The 16,991-nt window shown below is 46.4% G+C and overlaps 1 protein-coding gene across 2 annotated transcripts in view; it reads right to left on the reverse strand.

The window, feature by feature from the left end:
• Positions 1-10,687, reverse strand: part of IL34 (interleukin 34) — a 56,255-nt gene extending 45,568 nt beyond the window's left edge. Inside the window, exon 1 of one of the 2 annotated variants that reach the window (XM_011227172.3) lies at positions 10,490-10,687. The gene's annotated coding sequence lies outside the window, so the exon portion shown is untranslated. The remainder of the gene's footprint in view (positions 1-10,489) is intronic. The other variant, XM_002920957.4, reaches the window with a different exon arrangement.
• Positions 10,688-16,991: the final 6,304 nt, after the last annotated feature.

A 16,991-nucleotide genomic window follows, 5' to 3' on the forward strand; every position in this document is an offset into this window, starting at 1 on the left:
TACTGCTCCCAAATGCATTCTCTGAAGGTCCAATCCAGAAACAGCTATCATCAGATTCTCATGTCAACCAGTAACAGCATTTCCATCAAGTAATGTTCTTTCCATCAAGTCTAATGCACAAATGACTGTAAAATGCACCAATATTTTATATTCCACTAAGTAACAGGGAGGGGGAGTTGAGCAGTCAATTAAATTAGGATATGCTATTGATCCTGATTTCAGAGATGTTAAAATGTGGGGAGTGGGGGAAAGGTGTATGTTAACAATCTGTGGAATATGGTAACACTGAGAGCCCTGGTGTGCATTTGTTGTCTTACTTGAGGGTTACAGAGTATTCCCATGTGCACTGCCTCACTGTTAATGGCTAACATGCAGACACTATATGCCCAGAACCATCCTAGATCTGGCCTCAGACTGGGCTAGCAGCCTGCTTAAGTTGCCTCCTCACTTCCTACTCATTGTTACCTATTTGCCTGGGCCAGAAGCCCTCCTTCCAGAACCTGCTTCCCCTGGCCTTGAACAGCATCAGCCCTGCTCCTAGCTCTTGGCAGGACCAGCCCCTCTGTTTAATTCTTGGACAATTCAGTTGAACCCCAAAAGTCCTCCTTTGGCCCTCAGCCCTCCCACAGGGTAATAATACCTGCCAGGGAGAGTCTTTGTGAGGACTAGAGATATAGTTCGTGGCCCCAACTACAATAAATGTCAGCTCTGTGAGAGGACTCCCTCTTGTTCTCTGCCTCATCGCTTGTGCCTGAGCCATAGCGAATGCTCATGAATGTTTTTTGAATGATAAATATAAATAGGAGCTTGAATATATACGTACAATCTCTGGAATGACCCACAGGAACCTAGCATCAGTGAAAGTCTTTGGATAGAGGCCCAAGGAACAGGGTATAGAGGAAGCTACTTTTCACTGTAAACCAGTCTGTAGTTCTTGATTTTTTTTTTTTTTACTGTGCACATATATTACCTACTTGAAATTAAAAACACAATACTATTTATGTTAGGACCAAAACCATGAAACACTTTGGTATAAATCTATCAAAATACGTAGAAGATCTATATACAGAAAACTGTAAAACTCTGATGAAAACCAAGGAACACCTAAATAAATGATGAGAAATTCCATGTCAGGGACAGAAAGACACGATATTTTTTAGATGTTCTCCCCACCTTGAGCTACAGATTCGATGCCATCTCAATCAAAATCCCACCAGGTTGTTTTTGTGGATAGCTACACACGGGGTACATTTTAAAGTTCACGTGGAGAGGCAAAAGACCCAACACTGAAGAACGAGCCTGTAGGCCTGGCGCTACCCAATTTCAAGACTTAGTACAAAGGTGTGCTCATCAAGACAGTGAGGTGCTGGAGAAAGAAGAGACAGATAGATCCGGAGCCCGGGAATAGACCTATGTAAATATGAGCAACTGATGTTGACAAAGAAGCAATTCAATGGAGAAAGGACAGTCGTTTCAACAAATGGTGCTGGAACAACTGGACAGCCACGTGCAAAAAAAAAAAAAAAAAAAAAAAAAAAAACANCAGACCTTATACCTTTCACAAAAATTAATTTAACACAGATCTTAGACCTAATTGTAAAAACAAAACAACAGAACTTCTAGAATAGGACATAGGAGAAAATCTTGGTGACTCTGGGTTTGATGATGAGTTTTTGGATACAACAAAAGCACAATATATGAAAGTAAACATTCGCAAGTTAAAACTTAAGAAAGCCTTAAAAGCATAAAATAAAAATGACTCAGCCTATGTTATGCACTTTGCAGACCCAGAGTTTAAGTCCCAGATCCTGAACCAGCCTCATTTCCTCCTCTGGGGTTAAGAGTCGTGCTTTACAGGGTTGGGTTAAGGGTTCCAGAACTCTTGTCACTGCAGTAGGACAGTCAAAAAGTATGTTGCCAATGTGATTTCCAGGGAAAAGGAGGGGAGTGGCCTCAGGGCCAGGAGGGGCACCAGGGTAGAGAGGACCAAGAGACACCCTCAGCAAGGGTGTCACTCAAGGAAGGTTTCCCTATTGTGAACAGACACTGGAAAATACCTGGCCCCTGTCCAGCCTCCACCAGGCCAGCTAGTCTGCGGGCCTCTGTGAATCACAGTTTCACTGGGGCCTAGGACAGCTCCTCCAAGCAGGCAAGCAAGAGGGTACACCGACCACAGGCCAGAGTGGTGGAGGTCGGGAAGGTACCTGCAGAGCAAGGGGGGCCAAAAGGACCACCACCCTGCCCTGGTGTGTCCCTTCCCCCGTAGGGCCCTGAGAAGCCCCTCATCACCTTCTTCGTCCAGAAAATAGCACACGCGAGGCCCACTCCCAGGGTGGCAGTGGGAGAGAAAGCTTAAACGTAGTTATCCTGCCAAGCAGTAGGTGGAATGTATATATACTGCTTACAGTCCAGCAACTGACACAGGGCCTCAAGGGCAGCAGCAGAGACGGGGAAAAATTGGGGCTTCTGAACACATGGTTTAACTTCTCCAATCCTCGGTCTCCCCATCTCTACTGTGGGAATAACTCCTTTATCTCCCAGCTTCTGCATGAATTCAGTGAGACGCTACTTGCACAGGGCTTAGCAAAATGCCTGGCACAGAGGTGTCCCTAAGTGAGAGCTCGCTGTGCCTTTATACGGCATGAATGCCACTTCAGCCAACTGGGTCATTCTAGATAAATCACCATCCCTGCCAGGGCTTCCTCTGTAATCCTGCTCAGCTCTGAGGACAAAGGAAGCCCCCGCATTGCCACCATTCGGGATAGAATTTATTGCCTCGCAGGTACTAGACTGGGAACTTGGACAAACTGAATCATGTGGATGAGGTCTTGGCACCCAGAAAGCTAGACTGGAAAAAAACACTGCTGCAAAAAAGCAAAATGTACTCCGCTATGGGAAAGACTTTAAGCCCTGGAAGAGAGTTTTTAAGGAGGGTCCTGTTTAATGGAAGAAGTGGGCATCGAGCAACAGAGAGCCTGGCTCCCAATCAAAGCCAATGTTGCCTGCAGTTTAATCCTTGGACCCTGGGGACCCAAGCAGGCTGGGCCTGGCTCCACAAAGAAGCCGGGCAGAGGGAGAAGGACAGCACTGATTCACCTGCACAGGGACGTGGCAGCAGCTGAATCTGTACCTGTGAGAGCGTCAGAGCCCAGGAACTGTAGGCCAGGCTGTCACCCAAGCAGCCAACTTGGGCAGGTGGACTTTGGAGATTTCCACCCACTAGAGAGGGCTGGAGCCAGACTATGTTCAAGTCGCAGTTCTACCTGCTCAAGGTGGCTTAAACCCTGGGCCTCAGTTCCCATCTGTAAAATGGGGATAGAGGAGCATCAGCTGCACAGCGTTGTAGTAAGGACTGGAGGTCAGCCCTGTACGGCATCACCCAGACTGCTTGCCCAGAGTGAACGGCAGCAGCTCTTAGTACTACCATTTAGGCGAGGGCTGGAAGCAAGCTTCCCCACCTGCCTGCCCCCTCCCTCCCTCTCACTCGGGTCCCCCCTTCACATATGCCTGTTACATATAACCTGACGGGATCACATCAGCGAGACGCAGAGCCTAGGAGAGCCCCTGCCAACCGCACTGGCCCAGGCAGGACTCTCCGCCCAGCTCGCCAAGTCTCTCCCTCGGTGCCTCCAGAATGCGGAGGGCTACACGTGTGCAGGGCTCTGGCCACAAGTCCTCTAGGTGGAGCTGCAAACTGCCCTTCAGTGGAAGGGATTTTTCTGCCAGGGACTTTCCAGTGTCTGGAATCCACCCATCCCGCAAACATGAGGATCACCCTGAGCAGGGCCCCAGGCAGTCCTGCAGGAAGTCTCCCCGAACCCCACACTCAGCACATCATGCAGAATGGCACTCCCACAAGGACACACGCCCCCTAACCCCTGGACGCACGAGGCAGAAAGTCTGGGATGTCCCCAGACCTGACACTAATAATAGTTCACACGCACTGCCTCACAAAACCCCTGTGAGGCACGTACTATTTTTTCCCCAATTTAAAAAATTGTGGCAAATTACACAGAACATGAAACCTAACCCACTTCAAAGTGGGCAGTGCTGCGTATTAAGCACATTCACATTGTTGTGCAGACACCACTAACCTCCATCTCCAGAACTCTTTTCATCTTGCAAAACTGAAACTCTATACGCATGAAATAATAACCCCTCCAGTTCCCAGCAACCACCACTCTATTTTCTGTTTCCATAATCTTGACAACACTAAGTAACTCATATAAGTGGAATCATACAGTATTTGTCTGGCTCATTGCACTGAGCAGAACATCCGCCAAGCTCATCCATGTTGGAGCCTGTGTCAGAATGTCCTTCCGTGTTAAGGCTGAGTAATATTCCACTGTGTGCGTGTACTGCATTTATCTCATCCGTTCATCTGCTGATGGACACTGGAGTTGTTTCTACATTTTGGCTATTATAAACAAGGCTGCTTTACTATAAACATGGGTGTACAATCTTTTCAAGACCCCGCTTTTAATTATTTCCGGTATATACCCAGGAGTGGGATTGCTGGATCATAGGATAGTTTCATTTTTAATTTTTTGAGGAACTGCCAAACTGTTTTCTGTAGCATCTGTACCATCTAACAATCCCACCAACAGCGCACAGGGGTTCCAATTTTTCTGCACCCCCGCCCACACTTGTTATTTTTGTTTTTTCGTTTCTAATAGTAGCCATCCTAAAGCATATGCAGCCTATAGGGAGCGCCTACTTTTTATCACTACTTCACAGCAGAGCAAAGTGGGACTGGTGAGGCACTGTGACTTCCCCAGGGTCCCACAGGCAGCACATTTCAGAGCTAGGATTCAAACTCAGGGCTGTCTGCAATTGTCTGGTGCTCTCAACAGCCCCCATCCCAGCAAATGCTTGCTGTCCGACCGGTCAGTGACCACCCTGGGGCCTCCAGTGTCCTCGGAGCTTCCATTCAGGGCCTGGCTAGGGAGGAGGCAGTGATCTGGAAGACCTTCCCACCCCCACAGCCCCAGTCCCCGGGATCTCCCAGACCCAGGTGACCCTGAAATTAGCATCCAACAAAGGCCTGACCCTGCACAGCCCACAGAGCCTTTGGCCTGGAGGCCTCTTCAGGGGCCCTCCCTCTCCGGCTGGTCCGGCTACAACAAAGAGTGGGGTTCCGGGCTGACTCCGCATCATCTAAAGGAGAGTGCAGGAGGGGAGGGGGTGGGGGTCTGGAGAGGCACCCATGCACCTCTCGGATTCTGGTTTCTCCAGTGCAGTGGGGCCCAGACCAGAGTGCCTGGAGGGAGGGGTAGGGCTGCGGGCAAGGGCTACTCAAGCAACTAGCATTCAGACACAGAGACGGCACATGCGTGACACTACCGCGTCCCACCTGCACGACCGTGGGCAAGCTAGGATTCCCTACCTCTCAGTTTCTTCATCTGTAAACTCGGGAAGACAAAGCTTGCAGGGAGCTGCGGGTACTAAGTGACCACTAGATCCACAACGCCAGGCTGACGACGGGGCCGACTGAGTTAGCGCCACGACCTCCTCCCACACCCTTGCCTGTCCCGCCCTTATCCCACAGTGCTCTGCTCTCCACCAATGGGGGCTGGCAGAGCCTTGAGATTGAGGCTCCAGCCTCCCAGGTGACTCCTTTCAGGAGTAACACATCTGAATGTATTAGTTCTGGTCGGCTTCTTAGAAAAACAGATAAATAGGGGGCACCTGGCTGGCTCAGTCCAAAGAGCCTGTGATTCGTGCTTTCACGTGGTTGTGAGTTTAAACTCCAAGTTGGGTGTAGAGATTACTTAAATAAATAAAATGTAAAAAAACAAAGTAACAATAATATTTCCAGATAAACAAAGACATGGCTGCAAAGATGCTTGCTACTGCGTTATTTGTAACAATGACAATTTAGTAGCGCCCTGAATTTCATCCATCGGCACTAGTTGAACTGGAATCCTACCATGAAATGGGGTAGTATATGATCACTGTAAGGAAAATGGAGCTCTGCAGTTATTGGCATTTATTGGCATTTCCATGGCAATAAATGTTGAGTGGAGGAAAACACAGGTTATAAGTAGGTCATGTATAGATGATCCCATAGGACATAGATCTGCATGTGTGTGTATACATACCACACATGCTCCAAGTATGGTTTTCTGATCATTGCAATAGCATCACCTAAGAGATTGTTAGAAACAGAGACTCTTGGGCTCCATGCTGGGCAGGGAGGCTACTTAAAAAAAAAAAAAAAAGGAGAAGAGAAGAGAAGAGAGGGCAGCGGGGGGAGGAAAGGAAAGGAAAAGAAAGAGGGAGAGAGGGAGGGAGGGAGGAAGAACTATAGAATCTTGGGCCTAACTCAGGCCTTTGGAATCAGAATTTAACAAAATCCTCAGGTGATTCATGTGTAGGTTACAGATTGAGAAGCAATAAAGGAAGGCATTGTCTGGAGAGATGACCAGGAAAATATTATTAGAGGATAGTTACCTCTGGGGGAGTGGGATTAGGATTTTCTTTTCTTCCTCTGCTTTTCTGAATTGTTAGTATTTTTTCTAATAAACACATGTCATAAAAACAATAAAGCCATTAAAATGCTTGCAAAGACATAAGATGTGGGCACCTGGGTGGCTCCATTGGTTAAACATCCAACTCTTGGTTTACGCTTAGGCCACGATCTCACAGTCATGGGATCGAGACCCGCGTCGGGCTCTGTATTCAGTGCAGAGTCTGCTTCAGATTCACTCTCCCTCTCCCTCCTGCTCACTCTCTCTCTCTAATAAATTAAAAAAAAAAAAACTAAAAAAAAATTAGATCCCAAACTACAAAACTCATATAGGAGAAAACACAGGTAAAAACTTTGTAACATTGGACTTAGCAATTATTTCTTTTTATTTTTTATTTTTTTTAAAGATTTTATTTATTTGTTTGACAGAGAGAGAGACAGCCAGCAAGAGAGGAAACACAGGCAGGGGGAGTGAGAGAGGAAGAAGCAGGCTCCCAGCAGAGGAGCCTGGTGTGGGGCTCCGTCCCATAACTCCAGGATCACGCCCTGAGCCGAAGGCAGATGCTTAACGACTGCGCCACCCAGGTGCCCCTTAGCAATTATTTCTTAGATAGGACACCAAAAGCCCAGGCAACAAAAGCAAAAATAGATAAATAGGACAACAAAATTGAAAACCTTTGTGCATCAAAGGACACAATCCACAGAGTGAAAAGGCAACCTATGGAATGGAAGAAGATATCCACAAATATAAAGGGTTAATATCCAGGATATATAAAAACTCCTACAATTCAACAACAAAAAAAAACAAATAACCTGACTGAAAAAAAAATGCACAAAGGACATAAATAGATCTTTCTCCGAAGAAGACATACAAATGGTCAACAGGTATACAGAAAGACCTCAGCACTCCTTGTTACTAGGGAAATGCAGATCAAAACCACAATGAACTATCACCCCACACCCATTAAGATGGCTACCATCAAAAAGGCAGACAATAACAAGTGTTGGTAAGGATGCCGTGGAAAACTTGCAAGTTCTCCAGGCATGGCCACTGGCCCTTCCTGGCTGGGATGGACAGACAGAACTCTCCTGCAGCCCCTGGGAAGCTCAGGAGGTAGGTTCCCAGGCTAAATGCAACTCAGATCCCAGGCGACACCACCCCCTACTCATGGGAAATGACCCTCATATGTAAGTGTGTTAGACAGCCAGAAACCAAAATTCCCCTGGGGTTCTGCAGGCCTGGACGCCTCAGTTCTCAGACCTCCATGGAGTCTCCTGGGGTTAAAGGTCCAGGTTGACCATTTCAGACAAAATGCCTCTACCAAGACTGAATCAGGGACTATCACCAGACAGTACTGCCTGGGGGGTGAGGGGAACTTCAGCTTCCAAAGACATTCTGCAGACCCCCAGAAGGAAAGAGTTATAGGAACCCTAACTGCCCTGAACCCTCAACTGAGGCAGAAGAGGAGACCCACTCACTCTGGTGGCGGAGCTGGGATCAGAAACCCAGAAGCCAGCACCCCAACTTCCAGGCCAGCCTCCCCCACACTGAGCCTATCCTGAGAATTCCACTCTGGGCATTTCTTTCTTTAATGAAAGCCCCTGAGATGGGGTGGAAGGCTGGGTGCATTTCAGGCCTCCAATACCATCCCCCACAGCTGCCAGAACAGGCAATCCCAATCTCACTTAAATCTCCACATCCTTAAGATGAAGACCAAATTCTCACTTGACTTATCAGGTTTCTTCAAAATTTGGTCCCCACTGACTGCGTCCTCTCACCTCACACCCCACTCTTCCAGCCCTGCAGCCTCCTGAACTTCCCACCCTGCCCCAAATTCCACTTTCTCCCACTTCTGAATAGCCTGTTCCTCCTTCGTAAGCAGGGAGCTGTGCCGGAGCCCCCAGGCTGCTCCGTCACCGTCTCCTCCACTCCTATCAGATGGGCTGTGTGCCTCTATCAAGAGCTTGGAATCTGTCTTACATGTCTTGCCGGTTTCCAGCACCATGGCCAGTCAGCCCAGTAAATGATTGTTGACCAAGAAAATGAGCATGTGAGTTTTCTGCCTGCTTTTATGGCTAACTCTGGTATCTTCCCAAAGGCTCTGGAGCATGGCCTTGACCTTCCCTAGTAATGGGCACCTACGTGCCAAATGTTTTACCCATGTTATTGCTCGTAATTATATGGCGCAGGCATTAACTTCCATTTTACAGATGAAGAAATCAATACTCAGAGACATCTAATGACTGCCCACAGCCGGCATTGGAACCCAGCCTGCCCAGCCGGTGCTTATTCCACTGTGCCTCGTAGATGGCCTCTCAGGAGCCTACTAGTGTGTGATAACAGGTGTGGCCCTAGACTTCTGGGGAATTCTCCACTCTGTCCAGGGATCCCGTAAACCTGTGCTTTGACACAGGAGGCTGAGAGATGGAAGGGTAACATCTAGATCAGATGGCAGAGGGCTAAGGGTCTGGGGAATCTTCAGAAAGAAAGAGGTTGACAGGACCTGCTGTCCTCTAACACCCAGCTCTCCATCTGTATACAGATAGGGGCCTAAGTCAAAAAAATCCTCTATCAGGGGAGAAGCCTTTCACTCCAGTTATAATGGGGCTGGGTAAGAAGAGTCAGGGAGTCAAGAAGATGCCATTGAGAGGACCTTCTCAAATCTGTGCAACTGGTAAAATGGCCCAGGGAAAGCCGCAGGCTTGAAGAGCCTTCCAGGGGTGTTTTAGTGCCAGACATTGTGCCAAGTGATTTACAAATCCTCTATCACTAATAAGTTTTATAATCTCTATTCTGCATGTGAACTAATTGAGGCACAGTTATCAGGTGAGAGTTCAAGGTCAGGCAGTTATGGATACAAACTCAGGCTCGCCTGCCTTCAAAGGTCAAGCCTTAACCACTGTGCAAACTGCCTCCTTCCTGAAAAATCCTCAGAGAAAACAAGTTCCTTACCCACCCCCTCATACCATCATGGTCCTGGAAATTAGGAATTAGTCATGTAACTGAGCGAGCTCACCCCATGTGTAACATGAACTGAGCTACAAAAATGTTCTTGTCCTTTGCCCCAAGGGTTCATTCATTCTGGATGGAGAATAAACTCCAAAGAGAGGGGGAAAAATCTAAAAAAACTTTGAAAAAGCTATTTTCACTGTGCTGTCCATAAAAGCCAAATTACTAACTGCAAAACACCTGGAAGCAACCCAGCTTCCCAAATGAGGGACAAAGGCTGCGTGTGCTGGGATGGACTTGTTAATGTGGTGGACGGCACATAAACCTTGAGTATGACCTATAGTAGTTGGGTTTATGCGTTTAAAATAAATGCAGGGGCGCCTGGGTGGCACAGTCGTTAAGCGTCTGCCTTCACGCTCAGGGCGTGATCCTGGCGTTATGGGATCGAGCCCCACATCAGGCTCCTCCGCTAGGAGCCTGCTTCTTCCTCTCCCACTGCCCCTGCTTGTGTTCCCTCTCTCGCTGTCTGTCTCTATCTCTGTCAAATAAATAAAATAAAATCTTTAAAAAAATAAAAAAATAAAATAAAATAAATGCAAAGTGTAAAAGCAGAACTTATTAATTTCAGAATACCACCTGAATGAGGAAGTCTCCCCTATGCCATTTCTTTTTCCCCTTTTTAAAGAATTTAAATCAATTAATTTTTGATAAGGTAATTCATGCATGTGATAATTCACACAGAGTACTTAAAGATCTAAAGATCAAAAGCAGCTGCCAGTAACCCACAACAATCATTTAAAAATGTGGATTTGTTGATTTACAAAACTCGGAAGAGAACACGGGAAAGTAGCTTGCTTTATGGTTATTTGGATCTGCTTCTTCCCTGCAAGGCTGAAGAAACACGCAGAGAATTCACACTATTTCTGAGACATAGTACAGAGCTGCTTGGCGGGGGGGCTGTCTTTTTCAAGTCTTGCTCAAATCCCTCTTGCTGTGATCTGCGAAAGTAGCAGCTAAGTTGAGGTGAAGATAGGAAAGGGAAACCATGTGAGAAAAAAATGCCTTCTTACCTGTTGACCCATGAGGACGTGGTCTTCTCGGGCTTTGCTGAGGATCCTAACAGGCTCCAGGACTGGAGCAGGTGCCCAGGAGCTGGGGGCAGTGGGAGCCAGGTGGGAGCGGCTGCGGCTTCCCCTAGCCCGCAATCCAGGCTTCCCGACTGATGAGCAGGGCGGGGAAAGCAGGCCACTGCAGCTCCCGATTCAGAAACTGAAGCCAGCAAGGGCGGGGCAGGGCCACGTGTCCCCAGCCTGCCCTGGGAGCGCCGGTAGGAGGGGGCCACAAACCCAGATGATCAGCCAGGAACTGTTTCCTGACTCAGAGTGCCTGGCAAGTTAATGGCAGGAGTCCCCAGAATCAAATTTTGGCTCCCACGCAGCTTGGGCCATTTTAAGCGGCTAGCCTAGCTCCTCTCCAGAACACATTTACTCTTGCAAAAAACTCTCCTTACAAAACTTAATGAAACCGGATCATGTGGTAATGACTGCAGGGCACGTGTGCACAGAAGGACAGATGGAGAAAAGCCCTTTGATAAATATCACCCCTGTTGAGGACCAATCAATTATCCGGTGTACAGATAGAGACAGGAGCCCAGTGAGATGCAGTATCTAACCTGAGATCACACAGCCAGGGCTTCCTGACAAGACTTCTGGTGTAACTGGTGGGAGGACATACAGCACAGGGACTTCCTGACGACATAGAAGTGAGGCCCTTTGCTCAGCCTCATCTCCGAGAATAAGGACACTTTCACTTTGCCTGGATCAGATCGAATGCTAAGAATGGCTCTGCCCAGTAGAGTTCCGTGGGCACCACGGGGTAGCTCCATCTCCACCTAGTTTGCACGGTGAGCTCCCTGTGTCTGGAGTTGTTAGGGGTGGGTGAACCCTCCAAAGCATCCTTCAGCTCTTCCACCAGTGGACATTACCAACAGGGATCAGGGGACACGGGAAGGGCTGTGTTCAAAGCATCAAACTATTCAAGACAGTAATTTGCAGTGTTTCTCTGAATGGGAACACAGAATTATTATTAAGAGGCCCCTTATTAACATCTAGGATTTCATAGTACCTAGTTTGCAAAATGCTAGCCTAGATGTTAGCATGTCTTTCTCTGAATTACAACGCCTGGCACAAGTGGTTGTTCAAGAAATGATTTCGCAGTTGGGTTGACAAAACTGGATTCCTGGTTTGGCCCTGAACTTCCAGCAGGACAAGGCCCACACTGGAATGCACTTAGCTAATTCTCCACCCTCACCCCCAAGGCTGTGGCTACCCTGGCCACACCCTCCTCCTCTACAAGGCCTTGGCAGACAGTCAGGGGGCTGCTGGGAGGGCAGGACAGAGTGGAGATGATGGGGGCACAGCCACCGGATCTCATGGGAGCTTCATGGAAGCCCGAGTAAACTCCACTGTGCCCTCTCTGGGGCCCCTTGCTTGGAACGTCCCTTCCTTTCAAAGCCTTGTACATAGGACTGCAGTTCAAGATGGAGATGGCCCTAGACATCCCACGGTTGCAGACCCAAGTTCAGTGGCCGTGCCTCCTCATCCCTGGAGGCTCAGCAAAAGCACTTTGCTGTTACCATGACCCCTGAAGGTTGGTTTCATTCTACTTTACAGACAGGAAACTGAGACCATGCTTAGAGACTGGTGACCCAGGTCATCGGACTGTGTTCAAGGCTCTTTCCACGGCCTTCACTCCTACTTGGCATTTGGCAGACAGGATTTTGACTGACTGTTTTCCATGGTAAAGTGGCCTTTCTCCAGCTGCGGCATCAGCTCGGTCAAGGCAAGAGGTTCCCCAGCCTGCCTTGTTAACAACACTAGTCCCTAATAACCCACGGTAAATGTTGATACTTCTCACAACCATCGTGTCACTAGCCTATACACATCTATTCATGGCCCCAAATTATTAAACATGTGAAAACCCTCCCCAAATGAAGTAATTCAGGGCAACTGTCATTCCCTGAGATTTTGTTTGCTGTCAGAGAAGCCAAGTTCTGCTGGGTAGGCCTGTGAATGAAAATGTGAAGGCTCTAGAAGGCAGAGGTGGGGAGCGGAGATGAGTTTGCCTCTGGGATTACAACAAAACCCACCGGGTACTGGCTTCTATATTGGGGGGGTGAAGGTGGGGTTGGGTGGTGCTGACAGGCCTTGAGCTACTACCAGTTGAGTCTCCCAGCTTTCTGCCCCCAAACTGGAATTTACAACCGTGGTCTATTTATTTATTTGGCTTCATTTTGAATAAGAAACACTCTTCCCTCATTCCCCACCCGACCTAATGATTTCTAAGTCTGATGACCACCAGATTGTGAAACATACATATGCCCAGACACCAGCGGAGATTAAGAGTAATCTGAGGACAAAATCCAGCAATCTATTCTGACAAACAGATGATCCTAATGTCCAGCTGGAGTTAAAAACCACTGCACACTACAACAGGTTTCCTTCTGTTTCTGGACTGAAAACCTTGGCTGCCCACCCTCCACCTCCTCATTTTTCAGATTTGGGATCTTCTGACTTTTCCCAAAAGTCACAAGGCTGTGCCTACTTTATCTGAGACCAGAACCATGAGACTTAGGCTCTTCAGAAACTTGTTGCCAGGCTCTCCGGCAGACTCACCGAAACTGCTAGGTTATAAAAACTCTCCTTCAACTTCTGGGTGCAGAGCAGACCTGCAAGGAGCTGGCACGTAGTAGGTGCTGAGTAAATACTGGTGGAATCAATGAATTTGTCAGCATCTTCCAGTGGTTTGGTTGTATCTTCTGATGTTGGCTTTCAAGCTTCTATAGAAACAGCTGGCTATGCTGGTGCAGACTGGTGAAGGGGACTCTTCCAACTGCTGTGTAGTGTGTATCTGCTGATTCCAGTCCACTCAACTTCACACAAGCCCCGCACACTGGGCTAACAGATCCCCAAATGTAGTACATCAGCCACTGACCACAGGTGTTCACTGACTCCCTACCACATACCTGAGAGTAAGCCATCTGGGCCCCACACTGTTATTTTTTTGGACAAGGTTTGATTCCAGCAGAGATGGCTCTTCTGAGGTCTTTTTTTTTTTTTTTTTTAGATTTTATTTATTCATTCATTCGACAGAGATAGAGACAGCCAGCGAGAGAGGGAACACAAGCAGGGGGAGCGGGAGAGGAAGAAGCAGGCTCATAGGAGGAGCCTGATGTGGGGCTCGATCCTGTAACACCAGGATCACGCCCTGAGCCGAAGGCAGACGCCCAACCGCTGTGCCACCCAGGCGCCCCTCTTCTGAGGTCTTGACACAGCCCTTGAATGTGTTTTAAAGGTACAATAAACAAATATTCACATATAGTATTTCCATATGCAAGTGAGCAAGTAGATGACTCAAACACATGTCCTTTCTTTTTTGAACAGAAACAGAATTCAGGAATTTTTTTTAAAAAATCAGAAGCCAGGTTGATCTGATCTGAAGAATGTTCCCAACATTTCTGGCTTCCCACTAATGAGAAACTCAAGAGTGGCAGCATCACAGAAGCAGCACACATTCTGAAGACCAGGGCACTCCCCCTGAGAGGAGTGAACTCCAAGAGCTTTTCCCAGCCACAGCAATCTTGCTAGCAATACATTCAAAAAAACCAAGAAAAGCAACATTCCATCCATAGTCCAACTTGAGCCCCCCACCCCCAGGAATGCTATTCTTGGCAAGAGATCTTCCAAAGGAAACGACATCTGCAGAACCTCTAACTGTGAGGTCAGGGAAAGATGAGGCAGCAGCTGAAAACTTTTCAGTCCTTTCTTAAACCCAAGTTACAGGGACCCAACAGAGTAGCAAGGTCTTGACATCATCCCTTCTGAGTTCCAGGGCAGACTCTGCTGTGTTTTATAAGGCCACACAGAGTTCCCCATTTACCTGGCTGCTCAGTTAAACCAGAGGAGTTGATTAGTCCCCCTTAACACCTACAGAGATAGGATTTGTAACTTCGCCTCATCCTATCGTCAAGTTTTATTAAATACATTTTGTAGCTTCTGGGGCAACAGCTATGAGCTAGACAAAATTCCTGAGCTCAACATATGCAAGCCTAATTCCCTGTGCCTGTGCTCCAGAAATTCTACTTGCAGACCACAAGCACATTTATGGACAGGTAGGTGAAGAAAGCTCAATGGCGACAACTCCTGGCTATGACACCTAAAGCATAAGCAACAAAATAAAAAATAAACAAGTGGGGCTGCATCAAACTAAAAAGCTTCCGCACAAAAAGAATAATCAACACAGTGAGAAGACAACCAATGGAATGGGAAAAACTATTTGCAGACCAAGTATTTAGATAAGGGGGTTAACATCCAAAATATATAAAGAACTCATACAACTGAATAACAAACAAATAAACCCATAAAAAAAGTGGGCAAAGGGAAACACTAATTCAAAAAAATACATGCACTCCTATTTACTGTAGCATTATTTACAGTAACCAAGATACAGAAGCAGCCCAAATGTCCATCAATAGATGGATGGATGAAGATGAGGTATATATATACTATGGAATATTACTCAGCCATAAACAAGAATGGAATCTTGCCATATGTAATGACATGAATAGAGCTAGAGAGTATAACGCTCAGTTAAGTAAGTCAATCAAAGACAAATACCATATGATTTCATTCATATGTAGAATTTAAGAAACAAATGAACAAAGGAAAAAAGAGACAAACAAAAAACAGACTTAAATACAAAGAACAAACTGGTGGTTTCCAGAGGGGAGGGATTGTGAGGAGGGGTGAAATAAAGAGAATCAAGAGTACGCTTATCTTTTTTTTTTTTTAAGATTTTATTTATTTATTTGAGAGAAAGAGAGTGCATGCACTCGGGCAGATGGGGAGGGAGAGGGAGATAATCTCAAGCACGTGGGGACTGATCTCACAATAGAAATTACGACCTGAGCCAAAAGCAAGAGTCAGCTGGGGCGCCTGGGTGGCACAGCAGTTAAGTGTCTGCCTTCGGCTCAGGACGTGATCCTGGCGTTATGGGATCGAGCCCCACATCAGGCTCCTCCACTAGGAGCCTGCTTCTTCCTCTCCCACTCCCCCTGCTTGTGTTCCCTCTCTCGCTGGCTGTCTCTATCTCTGTCGAATAAATCAATAATAAAATCTTTAAAAAAAAAAAAAAAAAGCAAGAGTCAGACGCCTAATTGACTGAGCTACCCAGGCGCCCCTACAGTACATTTATCTTGATGAGCACTGAGGAAAATGTAGAATTCCTGAATCATTATGCTGCACATCTGACACTCTTAACACTGTTAACTGTACTTCAGTTAAAAAAAAAATGGGCAAAGGAACGTAATAGACATTTTTCCAATGTAGATACATTATAGATAGATGGCCAACAGACACATGAAAACATGCTCAACATCATCAGTCATTAAGAAATGCACGTCAAAACCACAATGAAATATCACCTCGAGCCTGTTAGAATGGCTACCATCAAAAAGACAAGAAATCCTGGAGAAGACGTGGGGAAAGGGGAACCCTAGTGCACTGTTGGTGGGAATGTAAGCTGGTGCAGCCACAATGGAATACAATATGCAGAATCCTCAAAAAATTAAAAATAGATCTGCCCTATGATCTAGTAATTCCACTTCTGGGAATATATCCAAAGGAAATGAAAACAATAAGTCAAAAAGGTATCTGCACCCGCAAGTTCACAGCACAGTTATTTACAATAGCCAAGACATGGAAACAACAATCACTGATAAATGAATAAAGAAACCGTGGTATCTCAACAAATGGTGCTGGGAAAACTGGACAGCTACATGCGAAAGAATGAAACTAGACTGCTTTTTTGCACCATACACAAAAATAAACTCAAAATGGATGAAAGACCTAAATGTGAGACCCGAAATCATAAAAATCCTGAGAGCACACGCAGTAATATCTGACATCAGCCATGCCAACATTTTTCTAGATAGGTCTCCTGAGGCAAGGGAAATAAAAGCAAAAGTAAACTACTGGGACTACATCAAAATAAAGAGCATTTTGCACAACAAGGGAAACAATCAACATAAAAACTAAAAGGCAACCTACTGAATGGGAGAAGACACTTAGCAAATGACATATTTGATAAAAGATCAGCATCCAAAATATATAAAGAACTGATTCAACTCAATACCTCCAAAAACCAAATAATCCAATTAAAGAATGGGCAGAAGACAGGAACAGACATTTCTCCAAAGATGGCCAAAAGACACATGAAAAGATGCTAAGCATCACTTATCAGCAGGGAAAATGCAAATCAGAACCACAATGAGGTATCACCTCACACCTGTCAGAATGGCTAAAATCAAAAATAAGTGTTAACAAGTGCAGAAAAAGGAACCCTCATGCACTGTTGCTGGGGGTGCAAACTGGTGCAGCCACTGTGGAAACAGTGCGATGGTTCCTGAAAAAATTAAAAATAGAATTACCCTACTATCCAGTAATTGCACTACCAGGTTTTCACCCAAAAAATACAAGAACACTAATCAAAGGGATACATGCACCCCTACGTTTA

Source organism: Ailuropoda melanoleuca, chromosome 12, assembly GCF_002007445.2.
Source record: "Ailuropoda melanoleuca isolate Jingjing chromosome 12, ASM200744v2, whole genome shotgun sequence".
NCBI classification, from domain to species: Eukaryota; Metazoa; Chordata; class Mammalia; order Carnivora; family Ursidae; genus Ailuropoda; species Ailuropoda melanoleuca.